The sequence below is a fragment of the Ailuropoda melanoleuca genome, chromosome 20 (assembly GCF_002007445.2).
Source record: "Ailuropoda melanoleuca isolate Jingjing chromosome 20, ASM200744v2, whole genome shotgun sequence".
In the NCBI taxonomy this organism is placed as follows: Eukaryota; Metazoa; Chordata; class Mammalia; order Carnivora; family Ursidae; genus Ailuropoda; species Ailuropoda melanoleuca.
This window is the reverse complement of record NC_048237.1, coordinates 12,134,735-12,160,480: the sequence shown is the minus strand read 5'-3', so window position 1 is coordinate 12,160,480 and position 25,746 is coordinate 12,134,735. Positions and strand designations below refer to the sequence as shown.

Sequence of the window (25,746 nt, the reverse complement as noted above, 5' to 3'; positions counted from 1 at the left end):
AAGAACCCTACAAGTCAATAGGAAAAGAACATATAGGCCAACAGACAAATGAGTAAATGATACAGACATGGGAGTCACAGAAAAGGAAAACATAAAAGGCCAAAGAAGGTTTGGTAAGGGGCTCCTGGGTGGCTCAGTCGGATGAGCGTCTGTCTCTTGATTTCAGCTCAGGTCATGATCTCAGGGTCCTGCGATGGAGCCCTGCTGTGAGCTCTCTGCTCAGTGGGGAGTCGGCTTGAGGCTTCTCTCCCTTTCCCGCTGCCCCTCCTCCTGCTCGCAGTCTCTCTCTCTCTCTCTCTCAAATAAATAAATCTTAAAGAACATTTGATAAGACGTTCACCCTCACTAAGCCAGTGAGGATATGCAAATTAAAATTACCACAAGATATTATTTTATTTACCTGCTAGTGTGGCAACGAAGAAGTTTATTAATATCGAGTATTATTGAGTTGTGGGAAAAGGGCTGCTTCCCTGTACTTCTGGTGGGAATGGTAAAATGATCTCTGACTTTGGAGGGCAATTTACAGTATCTGTGAAAATTGTTTGTATCAAGAACAATTGGAAACAACCTAACCATCGCTGGAGTGGTTAGACAGGACATGGTATGTTCTCATGCTGGAACATTACACGGAAATTCCAAGGAACATATGAGAGCTATCCACATCAACATGGATTGATCCCAAAAATATACTGTGGAGTGAAAAGAGCAGTTTGCAGAGTTGTATGTACTCTATGGCCGTTTACGTGGGGAAAAAAAGACCTCCCCCCGCAAATCAGTGCCACACAATTTCTGTAGTGTAGGTGAATACCCTGGTAAAGACACATATCAGATTGTAAGAGTGGTTATCTCTCGGTTTGTGACGGGGAAAAGTCTGAAGAGATCCAAGGGGACTTCATCTATATGTATAATATTATGTATTTTAGGCAAATAGATCATACATAATTTACCTGTTAAAAATTAACTAGAAGAAAATAGGGGCCAGGACACAATTCCTGTCTTTGAGGGACTTATTGACTAATGACCTTACCCACTGGCAGAGCTGGGATTAGAACCCAGGTTTTCAATTTCCTGGTGCAACGATCTGTCTGTGGGATATATGATAAATTTAACCACCTGTGAAGAATCTCACACTCTGGCCACTCTGGCTTGCTTTCTGCACAGTGATAGCTTTTCCAGTTGGCATAAAGGTTAAGGCATTTTATTTCTTTTTGTGTGTGGGGGTGGATTTTTCATTAAAATTTTTAAAATTACCAAATGAATAAATGCCAAGAATATTTATAATGTGTGTGTAAGGTCTACAGAATATCAATCCAACGAACACTTTCATTAACCTACCACCCAACTGAAGGAATAGAAGGCATTTTCAAAACATTTTCATAACAGGAAACTGGTGAGAACATTTGGACTGTCCCACCAGAGACAAAACCCTGAAGGGCTTGATGGTGTTCTTCCCAGTCTACACCAGCACCATTTCCACAACTCCCTAGCAGCGAAATAAATTAAACAAATGGCCCTATCTGGAAAATTGGAATCTTCTCTTTGTGTGCTAAATGGCTAAACAGTGATTTATCTGGGCTGCTCCTAGAGGGCGAGAAGTCACACAAAGTTCTGAGAGATCCGTCTGGAGGTAAATAGAGTGTCCAAGTGTATTTAGCTACCGATAATGCAAACCACAGAAAATATATAGCATGGAGGAAGGAAAATGTGCATTTGCTGTCTGGGAAGTAATTGAACACTTATAGTTGGGAATAGTGAGTTCAGAGCTGGAGGAAGGGAGATCCTTGTTTCAGTCAATGAAAAAAAAATCAGTGTTCTTTGGAACGCAATGGGGAATTAAGTAGTCCATTTTGAGGTTCCTCAAGTCTTTATCTGAGAAGGGATTTAAGCAGGAACTAGTTAAGACTGGACCCAGAACACACACACGCTCACAGGTGCACAGACACTTGCACGCAGGTTAGGAGCAGCCCAGATAAATCACGCAGGTTGGGAGAGGGGAGAGGAGGGAGGAGGACAGAGAGACAGTAAGATCAGAGGGAATAGGTGGAGTTTAATGCCACAGACTTGTCTTCCATGATCTCCTAAGGTATTGGGGGCCACAAGCTCTTACACAAATGGTATGAGAGCCTCACACTAACATGCTATTCATTCCAAATGAAGGTTAGAAAAGTGCCTGGTAGTGTAAGAGATCAGAACTAAAAAGGGGTGATTAATGAGTACACAGAAGTTCCTGGCAGCCATGTGGGGCTCCCCAGAAGTTCCAGTTCCCTCTTTGCAGACAGTGCTGGGGAATGTAGCTCTTTCCCTCACCACAGCCCATAAGACTGCCAGATAGAACCCAAGGGGTTCTGTTTGGGACATACTTACACAAAAAAATGGTTTGTTGCTTATCTGAAATTCAGATTTAACTGGGTATATTTTTTATTTTCCAAATCTAGCAACCCTATGTTTATAAAATATGCTTGCCCTTGTTCCTCCCCCAATTCTTTTTTAAATTCTGATAAGTCAAAATTCTGCATTCCCCAAAGACCCTGGACTGCTTCAGAATGGCCTGTGTTAGGCGATAATATTCCTTCTTCAGGACCCATAGTCTAATTCTAAGGAGGGAAGAAATGTACTGCTCTCATTTCCACTGACCCCAAGACTAGTCTCCCCTTCTGCTTGAAGACTATCCCAGCATGTCAGAGAATTTCTAGTGCCTATTAGCCAAGGAGGTCTTTCACTCCAATGCCAGTGGAGAGATTGTGACAGAGATCATTGAGCAAGAATATTCAAGACTAAGAAAGAACTAGAATCTTATTTCCAAACCTTACAGAATCTAGAGGGCCATGGCAGGAGGGGTCTGTTAGGACAAAGAATACAGTGTTACAATCACAAACATACCTCAAGTTCAGAAGATGGGCAAGGTGTTTCTTTACTGTTCCTGTTGGGCTATTCTCTGTTCCAATTGTAATTAGCCTTGGAGAAATCTAGAAGGTCCCTTCTACTTTGCTCCCCTCGCAGGAAGACCTGTTACCTTTCCTGTCCAGGGAGGGCAATCGAGGGTCATCACCTCATCTAAGCCATGAATTGGCAAATTACAGCTTGGGGGGCAAATCCTGCTTGCTACCTGTTTCTGTACAGCTCATGAGCTAAGAATAGGTTTTATATTTTTAAATGTTAAAAAAAAGTCAAAAGACAAATAGCATTAAGTGGATATGTGGGAATTATACACAATTAAAATTTTGGGGTTCATAGTTTTGTTGGAACACAGCCATGCTCATTCTTTTATATATTATGTATGGCTGCGTTCATGCTGCAAGGGCAGGAGTAAGTACTTGCAACAAGGACCATATGACTCACAAAGCCTAAGATGTTCACAATCCGGCCCTTTTAATATACATTTTGATGACCCCTGATTTAAGCAATAAATTTCTCTTACTAATAGTAGCTGCCCCTCTGAGAGTGTAGCTTTCAAGTATATTTACTGTCTGGCCTATAAGATCCCCTTCCCACCAGGAATGGATCAGAACCCTTTAGGTGGTCAGGGATAGAAAACCCAGCTCAAAGCGCCGCTTTCGTCATGTCCAAGCGAGCTGCAGTGTGTGACTGCTCTCATAGTGCGTGCATGTTGATATGAAAACTTTGTTTTGCTTTGGAAACACATTATTGCTATTACTGGAAAAACATTATCACAAAAAATTTCACATGATCTTGGTTTCTATCTCCTGACCTGCCTTCCTGTGTATGAGCTTCAGTCTTTGTCCCTTCTCCAGAGCTCCCCCTACTGGTTACAGATCGGCTATAGTAGGTTTCAGGCCTGACAGCCTCATTCTAGTCTGGTTTCTGACTTGTCACATCTTGACAAACATAGAAGATGTGATTTGTAGAGCACATTGAGAGAAAAGACGGGGGATTTGTGAGTGTCTCCATAGGGCTTGGCGAAAAAGAAATCTGTTATAAATTTTATAATTACGATGTATAGTTTTTATAATTATGAAAAAGAAATGAAAAAGTATTAGGGAAGATATTAAATGTAAGATTTGTATAAATCTTACAAATAAGATCTTCCCAAAATTTTCAATGTGAAGCTTGATCTTGCTTGCATAAACGTAACATTTTAATTTCATATTTTATTTGAAATGGTTATATGCATTTCCTAATCAAGGCTTCAGAATCATGATCTCTTCAGTTATGATAGTCACTAAACAAAAAAAATTGCTTACACAATTAAGTGATAAAACATGTAAAAACTTTTGTCAAACAGCCATTTTAGCACAGCTTAAATTATATTTACACATGTGGCAGTTCTTCCCTTATTTTTATCGACAAGTGCATTAATTAAACTTTCCTATAACGGTGATGGATTTTTAATCCAGTAGAACTTTTGCATATCAGCTGCATACATGGTTTGAACAATCACTTGCAGGTAGCTTGGATGCTACTAAAATAAGCCACAAGGAGGGAGAGAGAGCTCATGTACAAGGAGACAGAGATTTGGGACCTCAGTCTGGAGTGTGTCTTCGAGGAACCCCCAGCCTCGACAGTTGACCCTCCCGGCTCAGCTGCATCCTGGGCTGCATGCTTGTTCGCTGCGTTCCCTGGACACCTGGAATGCGAAATTCTTTCCCCAGCAGCTCCGAGAGCCCCTTGCTCACAGCGACAGGGGTCTGCTTCACAGAGAATGTGCTCTCTGGAGCTGGCCAGGAGTAGAGCCCCTCCTCGGGCTGTGCTAGTGCGTGTTAGCAGGTGGCGAGGCCTAACTCATGGGGACCGCGGCCTGCAGGGACGATGTGGCATGCCACTGGCTTCTGCTCGGCTTTGGGGCCACTTTCTGAGGAGTGCCAGATGAGGCTGTTTGAAGCCAGAGGTGACCTACTTGTGTGTCTTAGTCACCCCATATGCCCTTTTGCTACGGCCGAGGCTGAGGGGATGCATATCTTGCAGACCATCTATGACCCACGTGGGGTATACCAGTGAGCCCTGGCGGGGACGCTCTGCCTTAACCGGTGCTACTGCAATGTGTCCTGAACAACTGAAGGAGGTGATTCAGGAGAAAAGTGCCTTCCAGAATAAAGTTTAACTCCCATGAACCTGGGTTGCTTTGGAAACAGATTTTTCCATTATTTTTGTTTACTTTCTTGGTTTGGTTGTTAGCTGTGCCTTATATACGTATACGTGTGTGTACGTGAGCGATCGCTCCAAGTCTTACAATGTATCTCCTTAACCGTACCCAGCCTTCAGTTCATATTATTCTACCCCCATAAATGTAAGAGTCTTACAAGGAAGTTTCCACCTCCCTCACTCCCATCCTTTGTGCTATTGTTTTGTGACGTTTTATTTCGACTTTCTCATAGACACCACAATACGTTGCTATTTGGTATTATACAATCGTCTTTTTTTAAAAGCAGGTTTCTTGGGATGTAAATGTAAATGTAAATATCATAAAATTCACCCATATAAAGTGTATAATTCAATGGTTTGGGTGTGTTACGTTAAATAATGGTGGTAAAGTATGTATAACAAAATTTGCCATTTTAACTATTTCTATGTACATTTCGTTGGCATTAATTATATTAGCAATGTTGTGCAACTATCACCACTATTTCCAAAACTTTTCATCACCCCAAACAGAAACTCTATTAAACAATAGCTCCCTATTTTCTCCTTCCTGTAGACCCTGGTAACTTCTTCCTTTTTAAAAAGATTTTATTTATTTATTTATTTATTCATTTACATTGTATTTTTAAAAAAGATTTTATTATTTATTTATTTATTTATTTATTTATTTATTTATTTATTTATAGCGGGGGAGGGGCAGAGGGAGGAGAGACGGTCTCCGCAGACTCCATGCTTAGCCTGGAGCCCCACCGTGGGGTTCAATTCCATGACTCTGAAATCATGACCCACGCTGAAACCAAGAGTCGAATGCTCAACAGACCAAGCTGCCCAGGTGCCCTTATTTATTTATTTGAAAGAGAGAGAGAGAGTGAGCATGGGAATGGGGACAGAGGGGCAGAGGGAGAGGGAGAGAATCTTAAGTCAGCCCAGAGCCCAACACGGGGCTTGATGACGTTTTTAAGGTTCATCTCATCATAGTACATGTGAGAACTTCATTTGCTTTTAAAGTTAAATAATATTTAGTCGTATGTATATAACACATTTTGTTTATCCATTCATCTATTGATGGACTACTTAATTATCTTTTAAGGAAATGAAGAAACAGGAAAAAATGTTCCTTATATACTTACTCATATACTTTTTATTTATGGAACTTTTCATTTGTTTACATATAACTGAATTTTTATGTTGTCACGTCCTGAAAAATGTCCTTTTAACATTTCTAAATGCAGCACAGGTCAACTAGGACCAATTCTTTCAAATTCGAAAATAGCTTGATTTTTTTTCCTTCATTTTGGAAGAATATTTTGCTGAATATAGAATTCTAGGTTGACAGTTGTTTTCTTCCTTCGAGCACTTTAAAGATTCCATTCCATTGTGTTCTGGATTGCATTGCTTCTGATGATGCAGTAATCTTTACTGTTGTTCTCTTACATGTAATACATCTTCTTTCTGCTATCTGCTTTAGAATTTTTCTCTTTCTCTTTAGTTTCCAGCAGTTTGCTATGATGTGAGTAGGGGTAGTTTTCTTTGTTTTTATCTTGCTTGGGGTTTGTGGCGCTTATTGGATCAGTGGGGTATTTTAATCAAATTTGGAAAATTTTATGTCATTACATTTTCATTATATTACTCATATATATTTCCTTGGGTTGTCTCATTCTCTTTCCTATCTTTTTATGACTCGAATAACAATTAAGTTGGGCTACTTGATACTGTCCCATGGGCCATGGAGGCTCTGTTGATTTTTTTAGCTTTCTTTTTCTCTGTGCTTGTTTCTAGTTTCTATTGCCCATTTTCAAGTTCATTGATATTTTCTTTCTTTCTTTTTTTTAAGGATTTAATTAATTTATTTATTTGAGAGAGAGCGAGGGCGAGCACGAGCTGGGGGGAGAGGCAGAGGGAGAGGGAGAAGCAGACTCCCTACTGAGCAGGGTTCCTGACATGGGGCTTGATCCCAGGACCGTGAGATCACAGCCTGAGCCCAAGGCAGATGCATAACTGACTGAGCCACCCACGTGCCCCTCATTGATATTTTCTTCTACAGTGACCCATATGCTGAAAAACTCATCCAGTGAAATTTTCATTTCAAATATTCTATTTTCTAGTTTGGACTTTTCATTGTTTTATTCAATAGGTTCTGTTCGTCTGCTGAGATCACCCATTGGTTCACTTGTTATGTCCATGAATGTATGTGTAGTAGTTGTGTTAAAGTCCTTGTTGGGGGGCGCCTGGGTGGCTCAGTGGTTAAGCGTCTGCCTTCGGCTCAGGGCGTGATCCCGGCGTTATGGGATCGAAGCCCCACATCAGGCTCCTCCGCTGGGAGCCTGCTTCTTCCTCTCCCACTCCCCCTGCTTGTGTTCCCTCTCTTGCTGGCTGTCTCTATCTCTGTCAAATAAATAAATAAAATCTTTAAAAAAAAAAAAAGTCCTTGTTGGCTAATTCCAATATCTGTGTTTGTCTAGGTCTATTTCTGTTGCCCCCGCCCCACGCACTTTGGGACACGGCACCTCTACGAGACAGTTGCCTTTTACAAGTCTGGACAGAATCAAAGCACAAGTCACGTCTTCTGGGATGTTCAAACTTTAACTTAGATTCCATCACTCCCTCTGGTGCCCATGTTTAACTTTCTAAGCTCTCTTTTCTCCCTTTTCAAACTTTCCCCCCTTAACTCAAAAGTGGTTATGTTTATTTTGTTTTGTTTAATTTTCTTTCTAGTTTGGAATGAGGGGCTGATGCAGAAAGTGGAAACACTTGGCCTGTTTTTATCTCTGTGGAGCCTCCGCTTCTGCACTGATACGTTGTTTGGGCCCGTGGTATCACACTCCCTTCTCTCTTGAAGTGGTCACAGAAGCATGGATGTCCTCACGTGGGACAGACACATCCGAAGGCCCAGTGTACCTTCTCAAGGGAGGGACATCTCTGCGGCTGAGAGAGGCAGGCCAGGGCTGAGGTGCTCCTGGGCAGAGGCAGAGGGCCGAGCAGAACACAGACCTATCGACTCAGGACTTCTCTCTTTTCTGCTATTTGCTTGCCGTGAGGACTTGCGTGAGTGAGAAAAGAGACTGTGAATGTAATTTCCTGCTGGGTGCTACTTTGAATTCTCTCCCAGGCCGTTGGGACACCCCTGTGGGGCGGTAGCACGTTTCATGTTAGGTGCTGGTGGTGAGCGATGCCATTCATTATCTGTGTGGCTTTCAGACTTGTCAGCCTTCTTACAGCAATAAATGAGTGACTGTGGATCTCTAGAGATCGAAAGTCTTCTCTTTTTGTGTAATGGCCTGGTGAAAAGGGGCTGAAATATAGCTTTCCTCCAGAATTCCTTTATCATCCTGCTGTTCCATATTGAAATGCTATTATCTGGAAGTCATTCTTCTCGGCAGCAGTTTGAAAGAAAGTTGGTTACAAAGGCATCAAGCAGAGGGGACAACTTGCGTAGAATCGAAATGGGAGAGAGATTGAATTCCAGGTTAAATCCCTGGTCTGTCCCTTGAAACTGAGGCGTGTAGATGAGAAGCAAACAGAAAACAGTAGGTAAACATGCCGGAATGTACAGTGGGTAATGGATATTGAAGGATGATCTTGTCATGCATGCTAAACAGATACTTTTATGAGTTTAAATTTAATTAGCATCTGGAAATTAACAAGGCTAGAAAGAAGGGCAATGTGTTTTTAAGTGATGGCGATGGATAGGTACTGTTTGGTGCATATAGATAAATGAAGATTTAATTTGTAACGCATAATGAGCCAGGTGCCTCTAAAATCATTTGTTTTTGTAGTTGCTATCCCAGAACAAAACATCCAAGGTCAGGCAATTACTGTTGCTACTGTTCTTCTTTGGTTAATTGTTGAAATCAGCTTTGTAGATGGCTATCCATCTGTATTGTTCAAGTTGGATACCGTAAATGTTTTCATTGTCATATCTCTGTTTCTTCTTTAAGGGATGAAGCATAAAGTAGTTTTTGGTCCTACATCTTTTGCACATTTACGTGCGTATGTGTGTATTGGGTCAGAGGATGCTCCCGGAGGAAAGGAGAACGGTCTGTGCCTTCTCTTCTGGTACGTTTTAGTATTAAGAGAATTTGTTTTCTTGTATTCTTGGAGGAGGGCCTGAGAAAGGAACTTCAGCTAGAAGAAGGGACCCAGTTCAGTTTGAAAATGATAAAATTTCTGTTCTTCCTTTGGTCATAAACTGTATGGCTCTGTCTAAAATGTTAAGTTGAGGCTGCCCTTTGTATCCCGAATGGTGCTGAATAGGCGTTGAGGTCAGGGTGCCCCATGGGTTCGGGTTAAAGCCGGAGGCGGCCCCACTGGGACAGTTTGCTCTCCCGCAGGCAGCCCGTGGTGCTGAGCGCGGTGCGTGTAGGAACGAGTGCGGACAGCCCCCACTTCCCGGCTTGCGGGAGGCCGGCGGGCAGCGCTGGTCGCTGCGGCCTTGCTAAGAGTGACACTGCTCAAGCATTACAGGGGCCACCGTGCAGACGGTGGCTCGTGGGAAGGCGGTATCACCTGCGACACACAGCTGTGCACAGTGGAACCCGCTTCAAGCTTCAAGCGTCAGCCTCGCAACTAACTGCCTTTCCCTCTCTCTCTCCTCGGAGTCGTTCTCTGTGAGTTGGGGAGGAGTCATCTTGGGCAGAAGTGGAGGACAGGGTGGCCATACTTTTACTTGTACGAGGAATGAATTTGTGTTTCTGTTTTTTTTTTTTTAAATCATTTTTTCCCTCTTGTTTCTTCCTAAGGACCTGCGTTTTCGTGTGTCTGTGTGTGTGTGTGAGAGAGAGAGCATGCGGCAGCCCAGGCATTCCAGGGAAACTGAGTAACTCCTACAGGTCTCTAGGCCCGGGGAAGGGTGCAAGGAGGACCACCTCGTGCAGCCACTCTTAACCCTGGCTCTGCGATTAGGCGCCTCCAAAGTGACAAATTTACTTTTCAGACCCCACTCCTGGAAGTTCTGATTCAGTCATTTTGAGGACCTAGGAATTTATGTGTTAAAGAAGGCACCCTGGTGATTCTGTCGAGCAGCTGGGTTTGGGGACCGCAGAGCCAGCGCAAGTTCAGCCTGTAAGGGGGAGCGCACTTAAATCTTCCCCATCTGTGGAGACTATAAATGTCAGATGACACATGCGGTCGTACATTTTGGCATTAGAACCCCTATGCCATCTTTGGGCCCTCATTGTCTCTTTGATCTTTTTAAAGCACAAATCCTAGCCTCTCTCTGCTTCCTGCACGTGGAAGTCTGCCCCACGACCCAGGTGTTGGGGGTGGGAGTCTCTGTGGGACCCAGGCTGGGGACCAGGTGCTTTAACATTCCACCTATGGGAGTGATCCAGACCGGGCCAGGATTGACACAGGCAAGACCTTGCGTGGTTTCCTGCCCTGGGCATGGCCATGCCCCAGGGAGTCCGGGCTGCTTTCCTGCCAGTGGGAGGCGGTGAGGTCAGTGGGCTGAAGGATCCACCCTGGGAAAGGAAAAGGTGTTAAGGGGGCTCAAAAATGTTTTAACTTGGGCTGGACCCTCACAGCACGCTCGAGAAAAGTAAATTTAGCCATTTTGTTTTTATCACGTTCCTCGAGTTCCACAGTGGAGAATTAGGGCCTAGTTTCCAAGGTGGGGATGCTTTTCTAGCTTTTGTGTATTTTGAAAAGGGGGTCTTGGGGGACCCAGGGCAGATCAAGGGCAGGGAGGAGACTGCTGCCACTTGAGCACGTGGAATAAGAGCTGAGAGGTTGACGTGGTGTTTGTGCACGGTGAAAACGGTGGTGGGGAAGCAGTCTAATTCTTCAGTGACAACCCTTTGTTTTAAGATAAATTTAAACAGAGCTGTTAAGAGAGTTTCACGTTTGTACAAGTGCCTTTTATGAACAATAGTTTCCAAACCATTTAATCATGACCTTGGCACTTTCATCAGAACAGCACAATCCTCAATCTGTCCCTGGCTTTGCCGAGGAGCCGACACACTTCCTGTTCTCCTTAATCGCTTCTCCCATCTGGGAAGCACCGGGCTCTCAGGAAGACACCTGTTTTCTCGCCTGTTATTTTCAAAGCCTGGATCCCTTGTTGGTCCCGAATGGTTGTGAGTGAGGAGACAGGGGCCAGAGAGTCAGGTCTGTCGGTCCTGTGGGAACGAAATCACGAAATATCTGTGAAAGACCCCATCATCTCAGTGCCTGCCTGTGAGTTCCCGAGTGAGGCTGGGCATGGTTCATGTATTTTTTTTTCCTTAGTAGAAGGTGACTTCTGTTCATTTCAGGAAAAGGAGTTGATGGAGAGTGAGAGAAGGAAGATTTTGAAGAAGAATTAAAATCAGAATTAGAAGAAAAAGAAACACAGAGTTAGAGGAGGAAAAAAAAATCTTAGTTTAGAGAAATTCTATGTGTCCATAGAAGGCTAGCACCTGTACTTTAGATCATCCTGGTTGTGTCCACAGATAGATTTCTTGGTATTTGATAAAGAGAATGAGGCTTAAATGAACAAGGGAACAGCCACGCTTTTAAGAAAGGTTCTCATGCTCATGGGATCTGAGGACTCAACCATGGAGGCTAAGGATAGGGTGGTGTGCTGTGAATTTTTGGCCTTTTCTCAGCCCTGTGTTGCAGGGTGGCGTTCCTGATGAGATCACCTCAGGTGGCCTTCAGCAAGGGCTTACTGGTGCAGTCAGCTTTCCTGGCAGCTCATTTCGCTTCCCAGCATTGGCAATTCCCACCTGGACAACTTCCCACGAGAGTCCCAATGGCCCGCACCTCCCATTCTTCCATAAAGCAAAGCTTGTGTGGGACAACAGTTTCTCCCACAGGCAGAAGCCACCAAGGACTTGGGCATTGCAAATGTCACCGTGGTACCAGGTTGGAGGGTGGCAGAGAGATGGTGTAGGAAATATCAACACAGTGTAAAACCCACGCCCTGCTCTCAAGTACCTGGGTAGGAAAAAAAAAAGGTCATGGAAAAGCGTTGAGAGTGTTTATTCAGGCAAGTTAGAACTGATAAACAACAACAGAGTCCACGAGTGATTAGAGCTTCACGGGGTTAATCGGCAGAGGTATTCTAAAAAGGAGAGCTTCAAATTCAAAGCCAGGTAATGTAATAATAATAATAATAATAATAATAATACCCATCATGAACAAGCAACAACATAATAAAATACTATGATGCTATTTTTCCAAAACTCAAAGCTCGTTAAAAAGCTGACCTCATTTGTTACAGCATTTGTGAGACACAAGCATCATTATCCTCATGTTGTGGCAAAGAAATGGAGGCTCAGGAGGATTGAGCCTTTGTTTCTAGCATGTTCCATGCAGATTCATACTCAGAACTCAGATTGCAGGATGAATCCTGGATCTGTCACAAGAGTCCAGGAGTTTACCATCTCTGTCTAGCTTGCTTTCTTGCTTTTTTTTTTTTTTAAGATTTTATTTATTTATTTGTCAGATCAAGAGAGCAGTAGAGAGCACAAGCAGGGAGAGCAGCAGGCAGAGGGACAAGCAGGCTTCCACTGAGCAGGGAGCCCAATGTGGGACTCGATTTCAGGACCCTGGGATCATGACCTGAACTGAAGACAGATGCTCGAGCCACCCAGGCGTCCTTCTGTCTAGCTTTCTTAAAGCTCTTTCTGAGGATACACTATTACATTAATTATGTCACCAGGCTAGTGTCTTTTGGTGGTGGTGGGGGGAGTAGCTAAGTAATTTTTGTAGGTTTATAAAACAGTGTATTTGAAATTATTTCATTTTTGAACATATATATGTGAAAAAATGACATACATAAATTTATTAACAGTGGTTATGTCTGATATACATAGTCATGGGTTATCTTTTTTTTTTGATCTCCTTATAAATTACAGAAATGAGTATGCTTTATTTTTGTATTAAAGGGGAAATAAAACCCCTAAAATAGTAAAACAAAAAAAGTTTTAAGGTTTTAAAGCAATTTCTAACTTACTTTTAGATAATTATAACTGTTATATTTTTATAAAAGAAAACATTTTGCTAAATATTAGAAAATTCAAGCTATAGCAATCACTTTATATTGTTGTAAGTTTTATGTATATTATACATATACATAGTACTTTATAATTTACTGTAATTCCTTTAATTAGTTCCCTACTGTTAGATATCTACTTTTTCTAACTTCTCACTAATATAAGAAATCTAGAGTAAATGAGGTTAAAACGACTTAAAATGAAAGTAGAAACACCCTGCCCTTTCCCCAAAAGATTCTGAAAAATGGGCAAAAATCCCTTCTGGGAAATTTTATTCATTTTTCACCAAGTTATTTTTTTGACCAGATTGTGATCTTAACTAAGGAATGGAAAGAAAATAACATATGTTAAGTACTTACAGCCACCCAGGAATGTATTTTTTTTTTAAGATTTTATTTATTTATTTGACAGAGATAGAGACAGCTAACGAGAGAGGGAACACAAGCAGGGGGAGTGGGAGAGGAAGAAGCAGGCTCATAGCAGAGGAGCCTGATGTGGGGCTCGAACCCATAACGCGGGGATCACGCCCTGAGCCGAAGGCAGACGCTCAACCGCTGTGCCACCCAGGCGCCCCCCCCCCAGGAATATATTTTTATAATACTTCTTGTTTTTGTATTTTAGTAGGTTTTAAAATCAGGAACGATTAGAGCTACAGTGGGGAGAGAAGTCCATTTTAGATGGATGTTCTTACTATAAGAATGATCAAAAGCAATAATAGGTGATTTTACAAAATCTTTCAGTAGGATGGATAAAGGACTGTTTGGGTGTATGTGTTGGCGGGGGGTATAACTTATTGTTCACCTGCCCGGACATCCCTGGAAAGGGTTGCTCCATTTGCTTCTCCGAAGAACAATAGACTACTTTCAGTTCTCGTCATGTGTCTCCCAAGTGTCCAAGGATAATTAAATTGTGTATCCAGGAAATATTACTATGTTTTTGGCACTGTGCTAGGAATGGGGGTGGGGGGACTTCCAAGATGAATCAAGAACCACCTCAAATGCCACCTCTTACCTGGCATCTTCTAGAGATTCTCTAGGTCCTCACAGTACGTTTTTATTCCTCTATAGCACTTATCATATGATGTCACAATTCGTTCGGGAAATCCTCTTTTTTTCAAATGACTATGGCCTCTCTGCAGGACTTGCATGGAAGATTCCTGTTGACTCTTAGACTCTGTAGGAATCTTCAGTGCATGGGGCAAGCACGACGATTCATTCAAGGGTTTGTCCCCGTCAGTAGGCGGTGAACTTCCCTGGGGAAGTCCCTAGAAAAGGCCTCATGTTTATGGAATGAGTGATGAATGAGCTGGCTCCTGAGGGGGAATCACAACTCTGTCATACACGGAGTGGAGAGAAGGGAAAGAGAAAGACCAGGCAAAATCCTTTCATGGAGATGAAATGATGGCTTGAAGACACTATGAGATGTTTGTCACCTCTGCCCTGCATTTGGCTTCTGTCACTGAGTTGACCACCCTGCTTGCCTCTATGCATTGGAGATTCCTGCTGAGTCTAAGATTCGGTGGGAATCTTCAGTACAAGTCCCGCAGAGAGACTGGAGTCATCTCAAAAGAGAGGATTTCCTGAAAAGCTGAAAACGTGAGTAGGTAGTTGGGAAAGTTGAGTTCGTGGCAGGAGGGCAGCTGGATTTCTATCTTCTGACCTCATATTAAAATAGAAGTTTTCATCACCCTCATTTCTCCAAGCCTTGACTCCGCCCCCCCCAATAAGATAGACTGGCATTTCTTGTTTACTCCACAAAACAAATGCAAAAATTATTTAAGGAACCCAGATGGACCATTTATGTCAAAGACTCTGGTTGCCGAGTTGGTAGCTGTCCCCTGGTACCTGTTCCCCTTTTCTTTCACAATGGGAGGAGCCCAGATTTTTGACTTGGCACATGGGAGCTGAGAATAAAGCCTGAATTTCTTTTCAGCTTTCCTTCCAGCTATGGAACTCATATTAGCTAAGTTCTGGCTGATGCATATTAGTGGAAGTGATGAATGCCAGTTACGAGATGTCCTTAAAGGAAAGGGACTATGTGCGTTTCTTCTTCTTGTTGGCAGGAGCGTAGATGTGATAGCTTAACTCCAGCAGCCATTATGGGTCATGAAGTAACCATGGGGATGGAAGAAGCCACCCCATAGCAGAACAGCAAGACTGGAGAAGCCCGGGTCCCTGAGAGTGTGGAGTCCTATTCCAGCTCTGGACTAGCCAACCACTCTACTCTTTGAAAGTCAGAGAGATAAACTAATTTGTTTAAGCTACAGTAATTTTGGATTATCCCATTACTCACAGCAGAACCTAATTCTTACTAATACAGCAACTCTGAGTTGAGGAGAATATTTTGCTGATTTATTTCAAAGAGGCAAACCACAAGTCTGTCTCCCTGAACCCAGCACATCCCCCTGCGAGCTTGGCTGGTAGTGTAGTATGAACTGGAGGCCAGAAACCTGACCAGAAGTGTGTGGTTCAGATTTTAGAAAGGCTTTTGGTCAGGGAGGGCCATAGCATGGGGAGAGGGCATGGCCTTGAGGTCAGAAAGACTTGGGTTAAAACACTGCATCTATCATGTACAATTTGTGTGATTTGAACTTCACCTTCTGAGTTATGAGTATTAATCAGATACTGAGAATATGTCAGTACCTGACACATAATAGGCACTAAAAACATAGCTATTATTGTTGAAATACACTAAGTATTTATAGAACCTTACAACCCAAGGTTTATAAAACTCTTGCTTTCATGTTTGATACCAAGACATTGATTCATTGTACCTAAATGAATTCTCACAGATAGAAATAGAAAAGCTTTCAGCAAAACCTCCTGAAAGTAAAAATTTCTTTCAATGCATAATAAGATATTTCTGCTCAATAATAAGTATAAAGTGATTTCTTCTCCTTTATATAATAAACCAGAACAAATCTCTTCTATGGAATAAGACTGTAAATAACTATACTGAATCAGGATTCTTGATCTTAGGAAACAGAACCATAGAGGCTAATTTTAATAGAAAGAAACTTTTTATAGGGCGTTAGTAGCTTCTGGAATTTCCAGGAAAACCAGAGAACCAGGGTTAGACGGGACCAGCCAGGAGCAGCGCAGCCTGGCGAATCTCCCACCGTATCAGGTGGTAGGTCTGGTGGAGACCCCCACTGGAACGCCTGCCCACTGTGGGCACCTGTGAGCTAGGGAATGGAGATTGGAGCCTCAGCCACAGCTGCCACGGAACAGAGCTCTGGCAGCCACACGGGCCTGTCTCCTGTTACCACTACCTACGTGGTTCAGTTAGACCCTTCAAGTCTATGTGATGTTGGGTAGAACCTGGGTCACATGCAGGTACAAAGGAGGGGGAGATGTAGCTTTGAAAGTCCTCAGACCATAGAACAGGAAGGGTTTACCTGTCTTAACTTGGGTTTCCTCAAAATGCAGAGCCTGAAACAAGGGCTTTCATTTTGGGAAGTGATCCTAGGGAGAGAAACGGGGGGTTAAGAAAATCTTTAAGCCAGAGTTTATGACATTAGTTTAAACTGACAAGTTCAGCTATTCCTGCCATCAACGTAAAAATAAAGGCACAAGAGCTGTGCACAATTCAGTATGGAAATCAATTCCCCCCCAGTTGTGAGGATTCACTGAAAAATCATACCTGCCATAGGTTGGAGACAGAAGTGGTGCAGCTAAGGGGCAATTGTAGTAACGTTAGCAGAGAATGCAGGGCCTGAGATAGGAGAGGGACTGTGGGAAGCAAAAGAATGGGGCTCGTGGTGTCTCACTGATCGTCCTTGATGCTTAACAGCTTATAGAGGGAAGGAGGACAGCTTGAGATGGTGCTGTGTGTCTGGCCTTGATGCTTGGGAGCTTGGCATTGTCTTCCACTGGGATCCAGAATATTGGGGAGGGAACACATATGGGATGGAGATGGTAGGATGATGAGTTCATTTCGCGTAAGCTGAGCTCCAGGTGCCGTGTGCACAGTATCGTCAGGAATGTGGGTCCGGAGTCAGGAGAGAGGGCATGGCTGGGAATTTAGATGTTAAGAATCTTCAGCATTTCATGGGAAAGTAAAGGAAAAGGAAGTGGCAAAGGTGGCTGAGAAGCCCCACACACCCCTGCCAGACCAGACATGTCTGTCCTTCATCCCTTTGTCCCTGGTGACAGGTCTTAGACAAGCGACCTGCTTCCTTTCCTTCTGGGCTGACTTTACCAGTTCTGAGCCCCACTGTGGTTCTGTCCTCCTGGGGAGACAGTGTCCCCAGCTCCTTCTAATTCCTCTGGATCTCCGAAGACAAGCAACTGGATTTTCTTATTTACTTGTCTGTTTATTTCTGAAATAAATTTTACTCCTAATCATTGCTGCCTAATGTAATGGGAATAATAAAATTCACAAACTCATAAGACTTAGAGAATCTTAAAAAATTCATATGGTTTTGATTCCCTGCCTGTATTCCTGATTCCCTTGCTGAGACAGTAACTGGAATTTCCCTGACTCCTTCCCTCTGCTTTCGTGGCTGAGGATGGGACTATGAACACTTCTCCCCACCTCTGAGTCCCTCCTCTCAGGGAAGGACATGGCTCCATAAGGACCCACTTTCTGGCACAGGCTCCAGGATGGAATCTGCGCAAAAATATAGATGTCTTTTGTTCCCACATGGGCAGTTTGCAGGTTTAAGGGCCTCCAAACCCAGTGCCATCCATATTCTCTTGGCTTCCGTGCTGTGTAGGATTTGGACTCTCGGAATGGTGTTGCCCAAGCCAAGAATTAAGGCATCTTCGAGAAAGAGGTAGTTGTCAGCTGTGTCGTGTGCTTGGGAAGGTTGATGAAGGAGAGGACTGAGAAGAGGCTATTACTCCGGGCAGCCTCGTAGTAACTGGTGATTCCTGGGGTTGGATATAGCATGCAGCATGCGGTTAGCAAGTTTATACTTGTAAGAATAACATGAACCATTGAAAAATTGTCTGCGCTCAAACCTCTAGCAAGAAAATATCTCAGTTTCTGTGAGCAATACAAGCATTGTGTGTGTGTGTGTGTGTGTGTGTGTGTGTGTGTGTGTAAGAATCAGGACAGAGCCGAGCTAGGTCACCATCACTGTTCTGTAATCACACGGGGCAACAGGGAATCCATGGGAACTCAGAGGAAATATTTAGATAATGTCCAAAGCAGAAAAATGCGTGCACTGAAATGGTAATATTGCTTATGCCAACATATCTGGAAGCAAAGTGCTTTTCTTCCTCAGACAGGTGACAGTAATACGTGATGAAGTCTCTCTTTATATCAAAAGTTTCCGTTTTGAAAGGATATCACCATCATAACAAGTGGCCTGTCAAAGGAGTCACAATATATACCAATTGCACCTAAACCCACCTCCCGAATCTCTGACAAATGGGAACTGACATTTTCCGCACCTCACTGGCTGAGGTGTACCCCCCATTTTTTAAAGAAAAATTCTGACTTGTTTGAACGTTATGAAAACATTCAAAGGAAAAGGTCAAGCCCCTCTAAGAAACGGTTTGAAAGCATTTGGAAATCTACAGGGCTGGTTAAGGAGAAGATTTAAGTAATTCAGTGTAGAATGATGTTAATAACCGAGACAAGCAAGTGTCCTGGGAGGTGAGGGGCAGCTGCATGGCAGACACAGAACTGGAGTCCTGGGGCCACTTCTGCTGGCTACACACTCATGGTACGTGCCTGCTCTAGGTCTTTGAAAGTTCTCTGCCTTCAAGGAGCAATTAGAGTCGGAAATATTTAGGGTAAAGGGAGAATCATTACATATGAGACAACTCTGATCTTCTCTCCATGACCTGTAAATGACGGTTTCTGTGATTTCACTCTGCCCTAGCCCTCAGAGCAAGCTGAGCGTGATGGAAGATCAGGGACTGTGTACGGGTCTGCGTAGTTGATACCCAACATATCAACTCATAGATAGTCCTCAAAAGAAATATACGCAACTAATGAATCATCGAGCTTTACATCAGAAACCAGGGATGTACTGTATGGTGACTAACATAATACAATAAAAAAAATTAAAAAAAAAAAAGAAAGAGTTCTGTGATTAACCATTGACTTCTATTTTTCTTTCCCCTTCCTCTGTCCCTCCATCCAATCCTTTCCTCCTTCCTTCCTTCTTTCCCTGACTTTATCAGATATTCGTCGTACTCGAGGGCAGGCCTCCGTTGCACTGAGAGCGTAAAGCTGGCTGTGCCGAGGCCCACAGTGACCCCGCGGCACGATAGTACGAGCGCAGAGAGAAGCGCAGCTTGCTCCAGTGACCCGAAGCTGGGCCATCTAATTCCGCACTGACTTGGTGCAGGGCGTGACTCGAGGTAGGACCTGGGTGATGAGTAGTTGCAGGGGTGAGGAAGAGTAGGTGATCCTCAGGAGGCAGAAGTAGAATGAGGGGGACAGTGGATAAGGAGGCTAGGGTGGTTCCCAGCTTCCTGTTTTGCACAGCAGGGTAGGTGGTGAATACAATAGAAGAAATATTGGGAGAAAAAGGATTTTAGTATTAGGCATAGAATTTAAGGTATAATAAGACATTTTAGTGCCTGTAGAGTTGGCTCTTTTATATTCTAGTTTAAATACAGTCTAGTACAGATGAACGTCTTGTCTATATGCATGTGTCTGGACATATAATACTTATTATTAAATATGATAGAATAATAATCATTAATAATGCAGTAGCAGAATAAGCCACTCTGTCCCCTTCCCCCTCTTTTTCCCTTCCAGTCCTCACCTCAGCATCTAACGCTGTGAGAGGCAGTCATTATTGGCTAGAGATAGGTTTGTGGGACCCCTTTGGAAGACTCTGAAAACCCAGGCCTGCTTCTGTAGGGAAGTGCCCATATTCGAGAGAGCCAGCAGTGGTCCAGGCTGCATGGGGCAATGCTGGCAGGGTGGATCTGGGACCCTGACAGAGGACAAAGAGGTAGAAAGGGGAAGAGGACTGGGGATTGGGCAAAGGAGAACATGTTATGTGTCCAAAAAAGACCATCCACGGTGGACTGTGTAAGGACCAGAAGGTGACCTGAGAGATAAGAGATGCTTTGTCCCATCTTCTGGCCTTAGTGGTCAACTGGTAGTGAGGCTGCATTGTTTCTGGTAATGAGCTATACCTCTGTAGCCTTTAGATGTTTTGGAGCTTAAGGCAAGACAGTAATAATAGATAATACTTACTGAGCTAATTATTAGCGTATTCTCCAAGCACATGCTTCTTGTTCACAAGCATGATCACAGTAACCTTGTGACAAAAGTATTGTTAGTCACAAGTATTGTTATGGATGAGTCACAAGTATTGTTATGGATGAGTCACAAGTATTGTTATGGATGAGGCAATGAGGCTCAGGGAGTGGCTTGCTGATGGAACTAGGGATTCAAACTCAGAGCCTATATCCTTAACCATCATGCTCTACTGAACGTCCTCAGGATAAAGGTGGGCTGGGGTGGCCCAGGGAGAACATGTGGTGAGGGAGAAGAGCAGAAGTCTGAGCAAAGGGACTTAGGAAACAGTGGTCTTTAAAAGGTGAGTGGGAAAAGAAGAGTCCCCAGAGGAGAATGAGGAGTGGCCATAGAAGGAAGAGAAAAGTCAGAAAGGAGAGTTGTCATGGCAGCCAAGGAAGTGGAATGTTGATAAGGAGGGAATAGTTGGCAGCCAATACCGCAGAGAGGTCAAGTAAGATAAGCACAGAACCATGTCCATTGAGCTCAACAACATCATGGTCACTGGCATGGGTGATCTTAGCCAAAGCCAGACTGGGGAGGGTTTAGGACAGAAAGAGAAGAGAGCAGGTGGAAGCAGAAAGAGCTGATGACTCCATGCAGAGTTTACTGTGAGGGGGAGGAACAAGGTGGGTTGGAGGGGAATGTCAAGTTGAGAGTCTTTATTGTTTTTTAGGATGCAGAGACTTCTGTGGAGGGCTTATATGCTGACCGAGTAAAAGAGAGGTTGAAGGCATTGGATAAACAGAGGGTGATTGAGGGCGAGGGAAAGAGAAGGGGGGAGAGAGAGATAGACAGAGGGAGAGACAGTGAGAGACGCAGAGACAGAGACAGAGAGAGAAGCTCTAGAGCACAGAGTAGAAGTTCCTGAAGGAGTAGCTTTAGATAAAGGTAGGATGCCTCCATTGCGAAGACAGGAAGATACATGTAAGGTCACAGACGGCTGAGGAAGAACGTGAGGCTTCATGTCTGGTACTTTCTAATTGCTCTCTGCAGAAGGAGGCAAAGTCACCTTTTGAGAGTGTGGGTAGAGGCAGAGTTGGGGTGGGGTGAGGGCAAGGTGAAAGTTTGCCAGCTAAGGATGGGAGATCATGGATTTTAGTGGCAGTTCAGGTATGGTACTCAGCTCCTATCATTAGACAGCTAGGCCATTCCAAATTTTCACTATCATAAACAGAACAGAGAAGGAATGATTGACTAAAAATAAGCTTAAGACTTTTTAAGTAAAAAGAAAAACACCTTCAATAATTTTCAAGAAGAGACCCATGGTTGGGGGGTGGGGAGGAAGAAGAGACCCATGGAGGGTAGCTTCAAAGTGGGTAATTGAAAGAAAAATACCAGTAACTAGTGTCAGTGACTTCCAATCAAATTTTTATATCAACTAAATTCTTTCTTGCTGATTAAATTACTTTTAGCCAAATAGCTTCTGACCAAGTTGCTTTCCATTAGATTAACTTTTAGTTAAGTCACTTGGAGCTGGGTTTCTAGAACAGATACAAAGTTTAGACAAGTGGACAAGAGAGCTTGTTGGCCAGTCATTACCTCTCCTTCAAATTCCAGTTTTTCAAGCCATAGCCCTTAGATTTGGTGTGAAATAGAAGAATTTTGATAGTTGGACAAATGAAAACTTTAGGTAGCTCTTTAGATAGCTATTTCTTATTTAGAAACAGAAGTACCAGCCTTCCCTTACGAGTATCTCAGAGGCACCAGCATCACACAATTGTTGGTTGATCTGTGGGGCCTGATTTCTAGAAATCTCTCAGACTTTCCAAATTCGGTGCAAGAAATACTATTGTAAATAAACTATCCATAATATAAAATTTGAGCAGTAAACAATTTTTCCAGTAAATAAGAGGGAACAAAAACATATTCATAAATGAAACTAAAATATCAAATTTTAGTAAACACTGGGAATTTCTAAAGCAGCAATGTTTAAATAGGAGTCTACATTTTTGTTTGAAATTCCCTTTATAAGTAAGTTGGCAAAGTTAGTGCAATCACAAGTATGTAAAATTTTCTGTTTCTTGGAATTTGTTATATGCACCATTTGCGTAGATTTATTCCTCCCTCTAAGATGGCAGGGAAACCATAGGAAACAGAACTCAAATACAAATACATAGCCTGTGCATAAAGGGGCAAAAAGAATTAAGCCCCTCATTCATACTGTAACTGAAGATGGTGCATGAAGTCCAAAATAGGGTCCAATACCTTCCAGATCATGGCAGAGTTGCTCTCAGGTGGTATTCCAGCAAGAAGCAAGACTTGGCTCTTGTTGCCAGCTTCCAACCTAATTTAGACTGAGGGTCCCTGCCTTGAGTCAGCCAGTCCTTGATTTCGACTGAATCCAAACATGTTTTTAAAAAATCTGTGCTTATCCTCTGGTTCCTATCTAGATACTTGAGTTGTCTGTTGACCTTTTTTTTGGTCTATATTCAGAGTTCTTTGTCTTTTTCTGGAGAGATCCAGAAGCCACTTTTGTTTACCCTTTCACAATGATGCATATGTAGGGAAGACTTCCATAGGATTATCCAAATATGCAGCACAATGAGGCAGGCTCAGTGGAAAGGAAGACTGGGGCCAAAAAGACTCTAGAATAATGGGAGCCCACAGAGGCTCCTCAGAGCCCAGGAAAGGTTGATCCTCTGTTCTTTCCACACACCCTGGAGTCTTTCTGCTTCACACATTTGTATCTTTCAAAGAGCCTCTGCTGGCCCTTGAAAGGAAGCAAGATGTGCACTTGCCACCACTGCTTAAGATTTATGTAAAGATTTTATGATGGAAATTTGCTCTCCATGCCCATATATTCTTTTATTTAAAGATTCTGTTCTAAACATTCAGAAATTGTTTTATTTTTAAATCAAGGAATATATATCAGTTATAGCCTTTTTTCTCATATTTAATACCTGTGGATTTCAGATAACAGCAGTTTTTATTTAAACTTATTGTGACTCTGACCCGATTAGCTCCTACTTTGCTTCTTGGCAATTTCTTCCCTAAATTCTATCTAGAAACTTCTATTCGAAAGCCATACTTTCCTTTGCAAAATTTCCAGAATGTTTCATTTATCATAATTCATTACCATAGACTTTCCTTCTAGTATCTGCTATTCGTGGGCATCTGTGTCACCAGAGTAACAGTTGTGTTGCTGTTAAGAATGAGGTGAGATTAAATATACTAGACTCTATGATCTTGGTGCTCTTTGGTCATCATGCTAACTATTCCTTACCAAGTGGCTCTCAGCCCAACATTGTATATCAGGACTACGAGGAGGCACTTGAATTAGGTTTCCCCTGGCCAGGGTGAAAAGTCAGAATGAGATTGATATTCGATTCTCTACCTTATTTATTTTTTTTTCTCCATTCAGAGTGAATCGGCCATCAGTCTTAAGTGAGGAGCTTTCTTGTGAAAAATTCTGCAAAGTTACTCTACCACCTGAGAGTCTTCAATGTCGTCATTCTCTTATTTTCTTTCTTTCTTTTTTTTTTTTTTTTAAAGTTTTTTATTTATTTATCTGACAGAGATAGAGACAGCCAGCGAGAGAGGGAACACAAGCAGGGGGAGTGGGAGAGGAAGAAGCAGGCTCATAGCAGAGGAGCCTGATGTGGGGCTCGATCCCATAACGCCAGGATCATGCCCTGAGCCGAAGGCAGACGCTTAACCACTGTGCCACCCAGGCGCCCCTATTCTCTTATTTTCTAATCGATATTTGATACATAGTTACAGGACAAACCCAACATTTCAACATTACCAAAAGAATATTATGTGCCAGGAATTAAACTAGCCTTTGGGATAGAGACAAGCAAGGTTCTTGCCCACAAGGAGCTAACAGTTTGTTGGAGAAGACAAATGTATTTTAAGTGCCATTGTAGTGCTAACTTGGTCTGGGGAGGCCCCCAAGGCTTTGCACGGGGGTGGTATTTTAGTAGGTTAGGCACAGAAGGATGACCAGAGCTCTGTTTGGTAGTATAGAGGATTATGTTTGAATATTGGTAAGATCTGTTCATTCAATAAGAAACCTTGTAAGATTCCAAGTTAATTGCTTAAAATACGTGTTAGATAGGTAGAGCCAGATAACAGGCTATATGGACACTTACTAGGTTATCTTTCCAGTTTGTAGTAAATCCTCATTCTCTAATTACCGATCTGCCCCTTTGCTCAACCACATGGATCCTGGGGGCGGCCATATTTTGCGGACAGCTCTGAACACTGTTGATTGGATCAGAGCAGGCATGTGATCAAGCTGGGGCGTTCGGAGACTTTCACTGGCTCTCTGGCCATATGGATTAGTTTAGGAGTGAACATCTGACCCAAGCTCCCAGAGTCCCACACCAGAGAGTTAGGTTAAAGGAGAGAGGGAAAGAGTGTGAATAAGAGCAAGTGAGGGAGGCATCAGAGATAAAAATCAAGGTGGACCATTGATGTAAAGCTATAGAACTTCTGGAAGAAAACATAGGAAAGAATCTTTGTGACCTTGGATCAGGCAAAGATTTCTTTGATAGGACACAATAAGTAGGAACTGTAAGAGGAAAAATTCATAAGTTGGACTTCATATATAAAAAAGTGACTCTTTGAAATGTACTGTTGAGAAAAATCAAAGGACAAGCCACAGACTGGGAGGAAATATTTGCACAACACATATTTGATAAAGGACTCATATACAGAATATATAAAAACTCTTACAACTCAATGAGAGGAGAAACAACACTCCACTTGATCTTAGCCAAAAGGTTGAGAAGTGATGAGAAACAACTCTTCAAAAATTGACAAAAACATCAAACAACTCCTTCACCGAAGAAAAGATATGGATGGCACATAAGCACACGGGAAGATGTTAAACATCATTGTTTACTAGAAAAATACAAATTAAAACCATAATGAGACACCACTGCATACTATTAGAATGGCTGCAATTAAGAAGACTGGCCATAATGAGTGTTTAAAAGGATGTGAAGCAGCTGGAATGCTCACGCATTGCTAGTGGAAACACAGAACGGGACAGCCACTTTGAAAACAGTTTGAGGTTTTCTTATAAAGTTAGACATACACTTAAAGTTGGACCCAGTAATCCCATTCTTAAATATTTCCCCAAGAGAAACGAAAACATAAGCATATGTCTCCCCAAAGACCTATTCATGAGCGGTCATAGCAGCTTGATTCAAAATAGCCCCAAACTGGAAACAACCCAAATGGCCATCAGCAGTGAATAAACAAATTGCAGTATATTTACACAATCTGATCACAAAAGGGAACTGACTACAAATACTCCTAAGAACAGCATGGATATCTCTCAAAGACATTATGCTGAGTAAAAAAAAAAAGTCCCACTACATATTGTATGACTTTACATGAAATTCTAGAAAAGTCAAAATGTTGGGACTAGAAAGATCAGTGATTGCCAGGGCTGAAGGTGGGGGAGAGGATGAACCGAAAATAGCACTGAGGAACTGTTTGGAGTGATGGACGT

General features: G+C 42.7%; 1 long non-coding RNA gene across 1 annotated transcript in view; it reads left to right on the top strand.

Annotated features, from left to right (window-relative positions):
• Positions 1-14,420: 14,420 nt before the first annotated feature.
• LOC117797216 overlaps positions 14,421-25,746 on the top strand; it is an 80,520-nt gene continuing 69,194 nt past the window's right edge. Inside the window, exons 1-2 of the long non-coding RNA XR_004622132.1 lie at positions 14,421-14,668; positions 19,211-19,390. This is a non-coding gene — a long non-coding RNA (uncharacterized LOC117797216). The remainder of the gene's footprint in view (positions 14,669-19,210; positions 19,391-25,746) is intronic.